Source organism: Mus caroli, chromosome 14 (genome assembly GCF_900094665.2).
Source record: "Mus caroli chromosome 14, CAROLI_EIJ_v1.1, whole genome shotgun sequence".
NCBI classification, from domain to species: domain Eukaryota; kingdom Metazoa; phylum Chordata; class Mammalia; order Rodentia; family Muridae; genus Mus; species Mus caroli.
The window spans coordinates 51297099-51312535 of NC_034583.1; the positions used below are offsets into that span (position 1 = coordinate 51297099).

Below are 15437 nucleotides of genomic sequence, written 5' to 3' on the forward strand. Positions count from 1 at the left end.
CCCCCCCCCCGCCTCATTCCAACCTGGATTCCTGGGAAAGGTTCCCCGGCTTCTCTAACTCTGGATTTACTAGAGACCTCACGCTGCCCTGGACCTTCAGGAGGCCCGGTGGACCCAAGGCAACCCCATCTCGCCCGAACCCAGTGCTCCTGGGAGTCTGGCGGCCCAGAGCGAGATGGGGATGGAGCTGGCTGCACGCGTAGCTTGTGGTACCCGCGCTTGCCAGGTTGGCCCAGGGCGATGGCAAGAGGGCTGCTTTAGACTGCCTGAGACTGGAGAGGAGGCTAAGGGAGTCAGCAGCAAAGCCAGAAGACCTCCACTTAGCCGAGGCCACGCCTTGTCCTTGCACTCGGAACCTGGTTTTTCTAGAATCCTTTGACAATGTTTAGTCACAATGAGACAAACAACCCTAGCGAGATGCCACACGTGAAGTCATCACTGCTGAAAGCACTTCCACTGTGAAATCAGTCCCGCACCAGGTGGACAGAGCTTGTCTCCCACTGCGATCCTGCACGAGCTCTTCTGCTGGTGTCCATAAATAAGCCAGATCACCTCAAAAGAGCAACTTCATCTCCAGCTCTGGTCCAGCACGTGAGCTCCCAGTTCCTTCTTAAGTAGTTCCTGTGGCTCCTACACAAGCTTCCCTGCCTCCCAGTTCTATAAAACTGACAGCAAGCTTTATTTGGAAGCTTTTGAACAGGCTTAACTCCCCAGCAGTTTTCTTAGGTGTATGCAGAAGGATATACTACACTGCATGCTCACGCGTGTACACACACACACACACACACACAGAAGCTCAACCCAGCATCCCCTCTGGGAAAAGGCAGCCCACCTTGAGAAGTAACCTTTAGGGAGAATCAAAGCTCTTCAGGTGGAACCTTGTTTTCCTTAACTATTCATCCAACTAACACTTCATCTTCTCTATCAAAAAGGTGTATACTACACACCATTTGCAAAATTTGAATCTTATTTATGGGAGTCAACTCCCCTTTGCTAGCTACAGAGATATCTGTTCGCTGACATGGAGAAAATCTGGAAAACTACACTTGTGTTTCAATCATCTTAATTTAACTACAAGGATTGCAATCCCTAGCAGGAGAAAGCAGAATCTGAGAGGCGAACTGAGTATCTCGAGTGGACATACTATGCAGACCAGTGAAGAAGTAGCAGGCCTGGAGTCGGCTGGCATCCAGACCACACACCGGGGGCCATGGTCACAAGCCAGATACAGCCCTTTGCTGCTGCTCCTTGAATGAGTGCACCATACCCAGGCTATCTCTTACTGTAGGAGCAACCCCTCACCTCTTCCGCCTTTACCACCTACTTTCTAGTGTCTATCCTAGCCAGGAGACAATGCCAAGTCCTCCCATTAAAGAGAAAGGGCAGCAGGAAGCCATGTCTACTTCCATATTGGCTACCCCATCAGCTCTGCTTCCTGGGTTTTAATCTAGGAAGACTGGGCTTTGTCTCATTTATTTTCTTTCAGTAGGCTAGGAATAGAGCCCTGGGCCTTTCAGTACCCCCACTAAACCATAACCCCAACCCAGTCTACATTTTAATGCACCTGCTACTTTTGGACAAATGGAGATGTTTGTGAATAAAAGAATAGGGTTTTTTTTTTCCTCTCTGCCACTTGACGTGTTTCGTTTTCCACCTCAGCATTCACTGCCATCACCTGACACTATTTGTGATGTTTCCCCATATCCAACAGCCCAAGTTCCAGGACACCAGAGATCTGTTTTGTCTACTACAGTTACCTGAACTAGAATCCCAGAGCCCCACAGCCTAGCACATGATGGGAACCCATGAAGGATGTCTTCAGGTTTCCCAGGTAGAGCTATAGTGACCAGCAAGGAGGACCAAAGATCTACCATTAGCTAGGATCAAACAGCCCGTTGCCAGAACTGCACTAACATACTGGCTCTCCACTCCTCTAAGCTCTGTGTCCATGAAATCCATATCACCAAGGGAACTCCCTCTATGTACTACTTTGTGAGCCACATCCTCCCCGATTCTGCGCCGCACTGCTTTGTAAGGGATACTCATAAACAGCCACACCTGAACAATCAGTTGCTCGATGCTTGTTTAGGAGATGTCCCTTGTCCTCAATCAAGTCGTTTAAGGAATCAAGTGGCCATTCAGAGTGTTACAGCAGCCTGGCCGTGAGCGGTCATTTATAACCAAAGCTAAGAGACTGAAGGTGTTAAGGGAGGTTAGAGGTAACACAATAACTTGTACTTTGAGTGGGAAAGTGGCTGTGGGCAGACTGCAGACTGCAGATGACACGCTGGGTTGAGAAGGGCCAGCTTTGAGCTGGGTTTCATTTGAAGCCACAGAAGATGTCTAAGCAAGAAAGAGGAACACCCAGCAGTAATGGGGAAAGCAGCAGGAGGTTGGCTATACAGAGATCAGCTGTGCAGTCTAGACACAAGCTAGTAAACACATGAGTTGACAGAAGAATGAAAGAAAACTTAGACCTGGAAAATGTCTCATGGGGGAACTGGAAGACTTGTTTTTGAGAGAGGGAAACTGGATGTGTGGGGTATAAAGGGTGAGCAAACTGGATACCTGCAGTTTAAATCAGACTAGGTCAAAAAGCACCACAAGAGAAATAATGGAGTCACTGCCTGTGGTTAAGGGCACATACTACTATTAGACAGGACTTGAGTTCAGTTTCTAGAACCCATGTTAGGTGGCTCAGAACTGCCTGTAAATCCAGTTTTAGGGAACTGGACACCACTGGCCAATATGGACACTTGCAAGCATATGACATATACACACACACACACATACACATAATTAAGAATAATAATAGTTTGCCCAAGCAATTAAATCCTGACAACTACTATTAGTGGGGAAAGATTATTAACACAAATAAGTGGCAACAGAACAAGATTGACATCCTATCTCCCAAGTTTTAGAATGCAAAAATGTTCATCTTTCTATACTTTTAACAGAGCCACAGTAGGGGACTTTATTTCTATGAAGAAATGGTTAGTCATCCCCAATGCCAAGATTCAAATAAATTCCTTCTACCTCTATGACCTCAGCTTGACCTACCCCTGAACTGGAAGATATATTTTCAAAATAACACAGATTTGTATTGCTTAAGGAAAACATTGTGCCATTTATAGCAGGGCACATCATGATGAAGGTTTCAAATTTGGACTCCTGAGACAAACCCTGAGTTAATGCATTTTGCAGATACCACCACACAATAGCCAAGCATATGCTTATAGCTCCCCCAAATAAGCAGGCACAGTGTCAGCAGATAGATGGGTCAATAGATTGCTGGTAGATGAGGAAGAAACCAAAGTGAAGGGAAAGGATTAAGAGAACAAGACTAGCAAATGGACAGGTGCCTCGATATGCTCCCACAGAAAGCCGTGGACAATTGATAGTCAAGTCTTTGAGGGAAACTTATCTTGCCTAATCCTGAAGAATGGCTATCACAGCAGTGGTCATAAGTTTATGGTGGATAAATACAAACTAAACCCACTGGATTGGATGCCTCTTGAAGGCACCTATGCAGCCATGGAACCATGGACTACTTCCTTATCTGGGCACTGACCCCTGTTTCCCTCATGGACAAGCCAGAGCCCAGGAGCTACATCTGTGCTGTGCAATTCTGTGGATCTTTGAACTGATGGCGGCTGCATGCTCTGAGGTGAGCTATGATGAATCAGCAAGCCTGGGAACCAGAAAGGACGGTCTCTGCCTGTGGCTAACCTGTGGGCACACACTTTGCAGGTCTGAAGGCTTCTTCCACCCACCAAGGCAATCAGGAGGCAAAGTAAAATAAATGTGAAGCAGCTGATGGACAGCCAGAGTCCCCTACTCCATCCCAGCATTTTGAAGTCTCTGTTTTCCATATCTGATATAAGCCACACCCTGGTCATTCTATCAATTACTCATAACCAGATATACCGAGTAGCACATAAAAGAACCCATAGATAACCTGCATTACCCAATAAGACAGGAGAGCAAGAAAGGTGAACCAGGAGGAACAAACTACACTTCACTTATAGTTCACCCTGAGGCGCCATGGTTCCAGATGTCTCAGACTAGGGTCTCGTCAGATCAGAGATTCTCAGCCTTCCCAATTCTGTGACCATTTAGTACAGTCCGTCCCTCATGTTTCAATGACCCCCACCCCCAACCATAAAACTACTTCACTGATATTTCACACCGGTAATTTTGCTACTGTTGTGAATTATAATGTAAATATCTGATATACAGGATGTCTGACATGTGACACCCGCCCCCAAAGGCATCATGACCCACAAGTAGAGAACCACTGCATTTGATACGAGTACTCAGACCAGAGACACTAGATTCCCAAGAAGAAAGACCCCATGGCCGCTTTCCAGCCGCTGGTTTGAATGAATCCTTAAGTGGTTGGAAGGTAACTTAGAGACGATAGACAATAGCTGATCATGTGATTATGGATAAAGCAATGGGTGAAGAGTAGGAATGGGGAAGAGAAGATCTGGCTAGCTACTCTAGCCACATGACTGGCTCCAAGCACAAAGAGCACAGGATGGACAGGGATACACACCTAGAACCTAGCTGCTGTAGACCCTCCAACAAGCCCTGCCTGCCATCTCTAGCTTTCCTCTCAGCTCTGGCTCTCCTACACATCCCTTTTCCCATGCCAGTGGGAGGTAGCATCCACATGTGGCAGGAGTGCATTCACTTCATAGAATCAAACAATTTTAGCATTCCACTCATGTGCAACCTGTGGGCAATCAGAAGAAGATGCAGCTCGCTGGTTAGGAAGCAGGACAACAGACTTCTCCCTGAGACAGAGCAGGTACAGGTGAAGAGGACAGCTCCATTCTAGCCATCTTAGAGCTAACTGCATGGAAATTGTGTTTTATCAAAGTGAAAATTCCTAGTAAGCCTTAAAATCTATCTCTTCATAGTATGAGCTGGAAGATATTTTTGTATCTATTTATTTTATTTAAGGTTTATGTAGTACGTATAAATAATATTAACATTAACTAAACAGATCGAGGCAGTTACAGGCTTTTAAGTAAGGAATTAAATACAAAATTAAAGTTACCATAGCTAAATTATTACAAAGTGTTTCAATGAGATAAGGAACATAGGGGAGAAACCCTTCATCCCAAAGTTCATTTTTTCCCCTAACACAATCAACATGTCCACAATTCCAAATAATTCTCAGAGCTTACCTAGTTCCTCCATCTCCCTAGTAATGTTTTACTATCACAGTGTAGAGATCTGGAAAAAGAAATAATCTAGTTCTTCTAAGTCAAACTTTGTTAGTAACCAGCTCTGAGAGTCTCGTGGAGACAATCAAGAATTTGTTTGAGCATCGCATGGTATCACACTCCCATAGTTCAAAAGACCAGAGCAAGACTTTAAAGAATTTAAAGACAGCCTACACACACACACACACACACACACACACACACCAAAACGGAACACATCTTGTATTTATTTGGGATCCTGGGGGTAGTATTTAAAAACCCTTGAAATGTCCAGAGCAGCAGAAACATTGGTGCCTTTATTATTCACAGCGAGTATCTTTATCCACACTTGAGTTTATGCTAAGTTGATGACTGAAGGTTTAGATGCATCTAAGCATGCAGCCGATGCCAACCACGTGATTAGGAGTCCAGGCCTTTGAATCAGGTCCATCAGCACAACATCCCAACCTGTAGGGCAGTTGGAGATTGAGTTCCATCGTGCGGTCAATAATCCCACTAAGAACATCTACATAGAGGAAACCAAAAAAGCAAAACTAAGACAAAAGCCACTCTGCTACAAAAGCTCAGGCTGAGGGCTCAGGCCGGCGATTTACATTAATGTGCAGACAAGGTGATATATGAAACCTCAGACTTGGTATTCTCCCACAGCAAACCCTAGTACCTTTAAATTTAGATGGCCCTGGGTTAATGCTTATAATGAAGCTCATTACGAGTGTACTATGCTCCTGAGTTCTCTGAAGGGCTTGTAATTTATATGCAGTTGATCAGAAGTGCTGGTGGTCTGGAAGCCTGAGCTGTAGCTGTTGTCACTGGCAAGTGCAGGTTGCTGCAGTGATTTGTCATCATCCTGTGTCACTGACTTACTACTGGCCAGTTAGTGTTATAACTGTGAAGTCTTTATTTTTGTATGTGGAGATGCTGTGAGTGGAGGTATATATGTGGTGTGTGTGTGTGTGTGTGTGTGTGTGTGTGTGTGTGTGTGTTATGTGCACACATAGAAGGGTGTAACCATGAGTATATAGGTTTGGAGGCTATAGGTCAATGTCAAGTCTCTTCTTCATCCAGTCTCCGCCCTATTTTTAAGACAGAGACTTTTATTGGACCCAAAGCTTATCATTCAACTAAGATGATTAGTCAGTGGGCTCAGAGATGCTCCTGTCTCGGATCCTCATCTCTGACATTACAGAATCATAAAAGCTTTTTTCTAAAAGAGGTAGTGATCCAATTCTGTGCCCTGATTCTCACCCAGCAAGCCCTTTACCAGCTGAACCATTACCTCCAGCCCCTAGTATTGTGAACTCTTGAATGATGGACTCAAACCAGAAACCTTCTTAACAAGTTCACAACATCTTAGACCACAGAAAAGACAGGATTAAAATCCATATCTGCAGAAGCTTGAGTTCCGATCTCCTTATACTTGGTCATGCTACCCTGTGAGCCTAGCTAAGCAGCTGCCCACTGAGCCCTGGTTTCCTAGTCCACAAAATTGAAACTGATTATAGAAATCAAAGGGTGATGATTGTTCTAAAGAGTGCAAGTTGGTAAATATTTTAAACTTTGGGTCATGTAGGTCTCTCATATCCCTTCTCTTTCCACACCCTCTTCCCTTCCTTCTAATCCTCCTCCCTCCTTTCTTAGAAAAAAAATCTAATTTTATTACTGTTTATTTCTTCAGAGTCTTCCAAATGGCCTTGTGTTAAAGGCTTGATCACCAGTAGTATTATTGGAAGATACTTCAACCTATAGGTGGGAAGGCCTAATGGAAGGAAGTTAGGTCATTGGAAGGGATATGGGGACCCAGGTCTCCCCCATCCTGTCTTTCATTCCTAGCCACCTTGGGGTAAGAATTTCTTCCATCATGGGCTCCCTCCATGATGCTCTGCCTTACTGTTGGACTAAACTCAACAGGCCAAGTGACCACCAACTGAAAATCTGAAAACCCAGGCCAAAATAAGTTTGCCCTAAATTGTTTACTGGGCTATCTTATCACAGTGTTGCAATGAGGACTGATACCATTTTTACCTCACAGATCAGCTTGAGCCTCCATTCCAGTTTCAAAGTGCTAATACATGCAGAATTCTTTCTCAGTTAGATGATGCTATCCCCATTCCACCTCCAGGAAATAATAGCTTACATCTACCACCCAGGCCCAGATCCAGGGCTATGAGTTGGCCCACCCCATTAGATGAACTTCTAGAGCCCATGAAAGGGCCAATCCTAGAAATCCAAAGTTGCAGGATCTCCATGACACAGGACAACAACAGAATATCTGAGAGAAATCCCAAGAAGGATCCAGAATAACAGAAAGCAGAGGCCTCAAATGAGACCAATGACTCAATGTAATAAGCATTTACAAGCAAAGATGTGTAGACAAAAGAGTATACTGTGTGACACACTGTGACACACTACAGCTTCCACAATGAGATTTTTCTTTTCTTTTGCAGGGAGGAAGATTACAAGGGTGGAGGATGGGCACAAAAGCACAGGGTGATGAATGGGAATGGGAGCATGATGTGAAATTCACAAAGAATCAGTAAATACAAAATTCTAAAAATTCTGTTACTTTACACTTTCTAGAAGATGTGGCCATTCAGATTTTTATAATGAGGGATAAGAGGCTAATTTGTCTTTCTCTTACTTGAAAATTATACAAAGGTATCTCTCTCTATGCCTCTGGGCACGCCTCCACTCTAGGAAAGCAGTGTCATGGCTGATTACAGAGCTTTTTAATCAGAAGCATATGCATGCACACAAACATACATGCATGCTTGCACTCTAACGAGCATGTGCACACACACACACATGCATGCACATGCACGCACACACATACACTCACACACACATGCATACACACACACACACACCTCCTAAGATGTTCAAGCTTAGCTCTGGCTTCCACACCATATTTGCAAAGCTCTTTCATGGCTCTTGAGAACACAGGCACAGCAGCGGCAGTTTGGGTGCTGGAGAGAACCAGGGCTGCAGGGCTGATTACCTCTCCTAATCAGACAGACACAATGGCAGTGCTGGGAAAATGCAGAATGTGGTTATTTTTGCCTTGGCAGACACACTTGAGAGGCTTCTCAAGACCCCACTTTGCACAGACTGTGTCTCTCCAAATATAGCAGATGTGATCCACTCCAAGCAAAGAGTTCCAAAGCTCAGAGAACAATGGGAAGATGACAGTGATGCGTCCAGATTTCTTATTTCTGTCAACACTTACTGGATTCTTTTCTCTTCTCAAGGGAATAAAGAGAATGCAGCAAAAGTAATAGGCCGTGGGCTGTTTATGACTTGAAATATTGTGGATGCTGGATTCATTCAATGATCAAGTACCTCCTACATGGGAGGCATTTTGCTGGGTGGTGGGAGAGAGAAATACACAGTTGAAGGCATAGCTTTTTTTGTCAACCTGACACGAACTAGAGTCACTTGGGAGGAGAACCTTAATTGAGGAATTGTCTCCATCAGATTGTCCTCTGAGCATGTCTCTGAGCCATTTTCTTGAATAATGATTGATGGTGGGAGAACCCAATCTACTGTGGGCAGTCCCGTTCTTGGGAAGGTGGGTCTGGGCTATTCAGGGAAGCTAGCTAAGTAAGCCAGAGGGGGCAAGCGATCAGCTTTCCTCCATGGCTCTTGCTTCTGGTCCCACTTGAGTTCCTGCCCTAACTTCCCTCAGGGATAGACTGTGACTGGGATGTGTGAGCCGAATAAACCCTTTCCCACTCGTGTTGCTTTGGTGCTAAAGCAGTGATGGGCATCTTGGATCCTGCCCCTACATCATCAAAGTAGCAGAGAGCCAAACTATGACACTTCCATTCAGTAAGACCTGCAATACAGACTCCTGATCTCAAAACCCATTCTGTGTCCTGTGCTAACTCATCTTGTAAATTAAGCGAAGATAAATGTGCTTCTCTGGAAATGTATTTCATAGATAAAACCAGACTTTAAAGGAAAAAAAAAAACTATGCTACATAAATTCTCAATTCAGAGAATAAGAATGAGAATTCACTCCAGGCTGGGTTGCCCACGGATTAAGTACAAGTGTAGTAATTTTTTTTATAGCAACCCTCTCTGCCAGTAGAGATTCTCCACTGCTCCTGGGACCTCAAACCTGGACTCCAAGCAGAGACATCAGTTTTAAAACCCCATAGAGAATTCCATAGTCACACATTGCAGATATAGGGGGCAGGGTCCAAGATACCATCACTACCTTAGTACCAAAGTCTACAAGTGCTCCAGCCCCTTCCACAATGGCGCAGCATCTGCATCTCAACTGCACTCATCCTTTCACTCGCTTCTAGATAACACATCATGCCTGACACTGCCTAAGCTGTACATAAACAGACTCTGCACCATGCTTCATTATTATATGCATGACATCCATTGTTATTCTTAAACATTTTCTATCCAGGGTTGGCTGAGTCTGCAGATGTAGACCGTGCCAGCACAGAGTACCAACTTCAGTTTTTTTAAGTTTATCCCATGAGAAGAGAAAACTCCTTCCTGTCTCTTGTGCCTCCGCATTAACTTGACAGAATCAGCACTGATGGGAGCCTATCTACCGCAATCCCTGCTCCAGTATGCCCTCCTAACACTGCATTTTTATAACACAGCATCAACCACACGAACACTTTCTTTGCTCATTTTCTAGGATCAGCTTTTGACATATACTCCAGGAGGCCAGGCTCATGTTCATATTAGCCATGCATTAGCCATGTGCCTCCCCACAAAAGAAAGGCTTCCAGTAAATGTGTCCTGGACACGAACCAAGTAAACACAGGAGCTTCACTGTCCTCCTTAACGTCGGTGTAGGAAGATGCAATTCCTCAAATTCATTTGCAGCTACTCTGACCACCTCTCCCTCCTATGGCAACATATAACAGACAGCTGGAGAAAATGGAAATGTCTAGTTGCTTGGAGCTCATGCTATTGGAGTCGTTTATGTGAGCAACTTTCAGTATGTCGTGATGAGGGCTGTTTCGGTTCCATGGTCATCCCATCTTCTCTTGTGCCTCTCCTTTAAATGATACAGTGTAAATGGAGGGGAGGGACAGAGGTATGGAGAAGAGCTGGGCTCCTTAACAGAAATGTTGTCTGCTTCCTCTGGTCTACAGAACGATGACCTACTCTTCCTGCTTGGGGTCACAACTACAGCCTTTGCATGGTCTGCCGGGCTTTATCAAAGGGTAGGAGTCTTTGCAAGTGGCCCTGCCTCACCCATGCAGACTTAGAAGCATCTGCCACCTACCGGAGGCCCTCTGTTCATAGCCCTGTGAAGGGGCTCCTAGCTGTCCAGTCAGCCCCCACAACTCCACAGAAAGAGTATGGCAGGTCAGGAGAGCAAAACCTGTTGTTCTCAGTCATCCTTAATTATCTCTCATACCTCACTCCGCTCTCTGTTTGGAGAACTTTCTACACAGAAAGAAAAGGGGACCTGACACCTGTGCTCTTCTCTCTCCACCCCTCTCCTTCCACTTCTCCAACAATCAAAGGCAGAGGCAGCTTTCGTGAGCTCTCCTGATGCCATTTTCCAAGCAATGCCTAAAATTCCACTGAGGTGCCTCTCCTTCCAGGCAGAAAAGGCTGAGGCCTGAACCATCCACCAAGCACTTTGTACACACGCTGAAGGGTGGGGGATCACAGGAAGCTCAAAACAAATTTTCCCTAAGTCAGTGTCCCTGTGGTTCTTGGCATGGCTTTTCTTTCATGGAGGCCCTAAGTCCATGGAAGTAAGATGCAATGGACAAGGGAAAGGCACATTCATTGTCCTCATCCATTAACCAAGGCAGTCAAGCTTGTCATGATGGCGCATCCTCATTGGTCACAGCAACTCCCATCTGCTTCCATCAGCGATCTCAATACAACCTCCAATGTGTGTGAGGTCAGACATTAACAAATCAGTCGAGGCCTCCCTTCCCAGCGCCCTGGCAAAGCAAAGTTTCCAAGAATTCTGGCTCTTCCTAACTTTCTCGCTGATTTGACATTTTGTGTATCACATTTTCTTCTCAGACGTAGAAGTGAGAATACTTAAATTTAGGAAAATCTGTTACAGCAAAGGCATATGGAGTGTCTGCCTTGCAATATCCCCAGCCCATTCAATCCTGCCAGACCAATCCTGTTCACCATGTCACAGATGGGTCATTTGTAATTACAGTTCTAAAAGGCATGCTAGGCGTGGCAGCATATGCCTGTAACCCCACCACTTGGCAGGTGAGGGCAGGAGGAACCCTAGTACAAGGCCAGGCTAGGCTACATAGTGAGTTTGAGGCCATCCTGGACTACATACAGAGACATTATCTCAGGAAAAAAAATGAATATGTGTCTTTTGTTGAGCCTACCACTATGCCAGATGTTCTCTATTTACTGACCCATATAACAATCATACTCACTGTAGAGATAAGGCAATGAGTAAGTAATAAATCAGTCAGCCAACATCCAAATTTAATTTCCCTATTTGTTATGAGAGTCATTTTATGGTTGTTTCAAGGAGTATCCTAAAATGACCTTCAAATCTATTATCAACTGAATCTTCTATTACTCTAAGTTTTTCTCTGAAAATAAAAGTATACTCCTAAATCCTATGCACTATAGGGCAAGGAAAGAAAACTAGAGGAAAGAGAGGAAAATTTCGTTGGCTCACAGGCATCCAGGTTTGACCACTTCATACTTAAGCCAAGAAAGCCAACCCCAATTGCTAGAGATTTACTACCCTGGAGTCAGGAACACACAGAAGAAAGCAGGGTGTCAAGATAGTGAAGACAAAAATTTATTCATCCATTAGAAATTCCAGGCATCCTGTGTGTACAATACAGGAGTACAGATTCTCCCTGGATGCAGGAAAAAGGAACCCTTGAACGCTGGGGAGTAGGAATATAAGCTTGCACAACTACTATGGAAACAGGTATAGAATTTCTCTAAACACTGAAAACAGAAATATTCGATCCAGCGACGTCGCTCTGAGGAGTCAAAGTCAGCATGCAACAGAGCTACCTGCATCCTGATGATCACCACCAAATAAGTAATAATCTACTTATAACCAGTCAAGTGCTATGAATAGCTAGATGGATAGTGAAAGGATGATGCACATATATATGGATGTGCACACACCCACAATAGAGTGTTACTGTACCACAGAGCAGAACGAAATCAAACCATTAGGATGGAAAGGGGTGGAAGCAGAGAACATCATGGCTAAGGAACATTTGCCTGACTTAGACATCAATGCTTTCTCTCATATGTGAAGTCTGGAAAAAAGAAGACACGAAAGGGGAGATAAACTATTAGAATGGGGGAGGGGCTTAAAGAGGGTAATGTGTCAATACAATCAAAGTATATCATAGGTGATGCATAACACAGCAAACCTCACGATTTGGTTTAATTAACATACACTCTTAGAAATCCAATTTAGAAGTCATCCTCTTGCATTTAATGATCTTGTGGTCTGGTGTGGAAAATCAAGAGCAGGAGAACTCACAGCAATGAACATTGGGTGCTGCTCTCTGCCTGGAAATCCTCTTCCTCAGTCTGCGCTCTTCCTGCTTATGACCCATCATTAGGACACAGCTTAGGTTTTCTCTCCTCTGAAGACATATGGTAACAACCCAGGTTGGGCTAGATGTCCCTGCTTCAGGTGCAGCTGGTCCGGTTCCAAGAAATACCTTGCTACATCTCATGCAACCCTGCCACACATAGTCATACTGTGTGCAGCAACATTCATGGAATGCTAGTAAGAGGGATTGCCAGAAAGGCACTCCAGACAATGATCTCCTTGGCCATTGTCCATCCTCACTCTTGAGAGGGCTCACTGCTCCACAGTGCTCCCTTTGTCCACTATCCACACTCACACTTAAGGGTGCTCCACTCTGTTCTGTAAGAAAATGAAGTGTCCATACAAGTTGATCTCACATGAGTTCTTTCAAGAGAGATGACAAGGACTGGGAAGCTGAGGGCGTCCACAACAAGATCCCACTCAGCTGTGGTTGGACTTTCTTTGCCTTCATCATGGGAAAGGTCAGGACTGCCCTTCCTTGGACCATAGAAGTTCTTCCCTTAGACCTTACAGTTTTCCTCAGTTTGTGCAATAGCCCTCCTTGGAGTCCCTGACAGTCCATTCAGCACTTGTCCTAAGTGCTTTTAAGGTGCTTTTCTATTATTAAGGCTAAATTCTGTATGTATATTCTCAATCATTCTATTAATGTCTCGTCTGTTTTCCAGGATCTACAGATTCAAACCACATCAGACACTACCATCACTTTGGGCAAACAGCCTACGGAACGGATCTTGGAATTTTCATACTGAAATGAGTTATACCTATTATAATCTTAGTAGTGACTATGTTAGTCTTGAAGATGGCATGCTTAACTGTTATCTATCTCTCATCTGTACTATCTCCTTGCATCCAAAGTCAACTCACCCTTACATGGTCCTATGATGATCTTACTACATCTATCTGGGGTCTCCTTGATTATCTTCTAGGAAATTAACACTGGCAAGAGTGGAGACTCTAAAGCCCCCTATTCCTCTTTTCAGCCATAAGTAGCCAAATCAACTGGACCCCATCTCCTACATGATTCAGGGACCTCAACTCCTGAAGATGTTTTCTTGGATATTGGCAGGATTGTAGGTCATTGGGGATGAACCTTTTCACAGTCAGCAGCTTAGAAAGCAGGAACCAGAGGGCTCTGCCTACCATTCAACACATGGTCACCCATAACCCTGGCCCTGTTGCAGGCATGACTTGGATCTACTTGGGAGATCTCACTAATACATCACTAAACTTCATAGAATTGCTAACTGGGCAAAGGCTTTCTGATAAATAACAAGGGAACAAAACCATTGTTTCCTCCTGGAAGAGTCAGGATAGATGGGCCTGCCTGTCACTTACCTGGGAAAGAACAGCTGTCTATTCCAGAGACTCAGAAGTAGCATGAAGTCTGTCTAAGATACAGATAACCCTTTGGACCTTGTCACTCTTGCTCTTGAGAGCGCTGGGCTTTGTTCTATAATTAGTAGCGCAGTGTAAATATCTTCTGCGTGATGATAGAATACACACTAAATGAAGAAATCATTCTTTTTTGGCTTTTAATGTCCTGTACGTATGCAACCGGGGTCATGCTGCAAAGCAGACCAGCAAGGTGAAGAATATGAGGATTTGTATTCTTTTTCCTAAGCCCCATACTGTAAGAATATTACAAAGCATACAAATGTTATTCAAATACGTGGGGTTATATGTGTTACCCAGAAATAATCTTTGCAAGGACTTCACTATATTTACTTTTATTATGTATGTATGTATATATATATATATGTATATATATATATATATATATGTATATATATGTATACTATATATATATATATATATATATATATATATATATATATATATATATATATATATATATATATATATATGTATGGAGCCCAGAGCTTTATACATGCTAGGCAAGGCCTCGCTCACTGAGCTGCATCCCAGCCCCAACATCCACTTAAAAATAATCAGATAGGACCTACAAGGGATACTATTTAAGTATGGCACAGCAGAGAGATGATGGGTGATGACTGTGTGTTTTAAAATAGCTAGAGGAGAGGATTTTCAGTCTCCCAAGGACAAAAGAATGATAAATGTTTGTGACAATGAAATTCTAGCCAACCTGACCTGACCACTATACTTGGCAAATAGCAATACAGTCTACATTCCATAAAAGTGCATAACTACTGTGTGTTGAGAGAGAGAGAGATAGAGAGAGAGATAGAGTTTTCCATATTCTATACACTGCCTTTAGTTCCCATCTCCCAGTGTGACGAAACTTCTTCTTTAAAATGCAGGACTATATTGTTCCCTAATCCTGGCATGTCTCATGTGCTGAAATTGAGTGAATGTATTGTTTTCCTTATTCTTTGCAGGAATATAATGACAGACCTTGGTAATAACTGGCCTGAATTAGAAGTAGTATGATGTTTATCTTTGCAATTACTCCCAAATGATTTGATTCATCTCCTGATCCCAGATCTAACTGTAAGAGAACCCTAGCTGTTCCTTCACCTCCCTGCTTGGGTTCTGAATCTCACCACCACCCTCCTCCTCTAACCTCACCTCACTCTATCACTCCACATGTGGATGCTGCAGTAACTTCCTTGCTCAGCCTCTTCTTGCTCATACCCTTGAGTGGTAGCCACACAGGAGCCAATAGCATT

At 43.9% G+C, this 15437-nt stretch overlaps 1 protein-coding gene across 5 annotated transcripts in view; it reads right to left on the bottom strand.

The window, feature by feature from the left end:
• Atp8a2 (ATPase phospholipid transporting 8A2) overlaps positions 1-15437 on the bottom strand; it is a 527640-nt gene that overhangs the window by 425283 nt on the left and 86920 nt on the right. Inside the window, exon 1 of one of the 5 annotated variants that reach the window (XM_021182072.2) lies at positions 24-323. The exons of the other annotated variants lie outside the window; for them this stretch is intronic. The gene's annotated coding sequence lies outside the window, so the exon portion shown is untranslated. Of the gene's footprint in view, positions 1-23; positions 324-15437 lie in introns of those variants that run through there. 5 annotated transcript variants of the gene reach the window in all.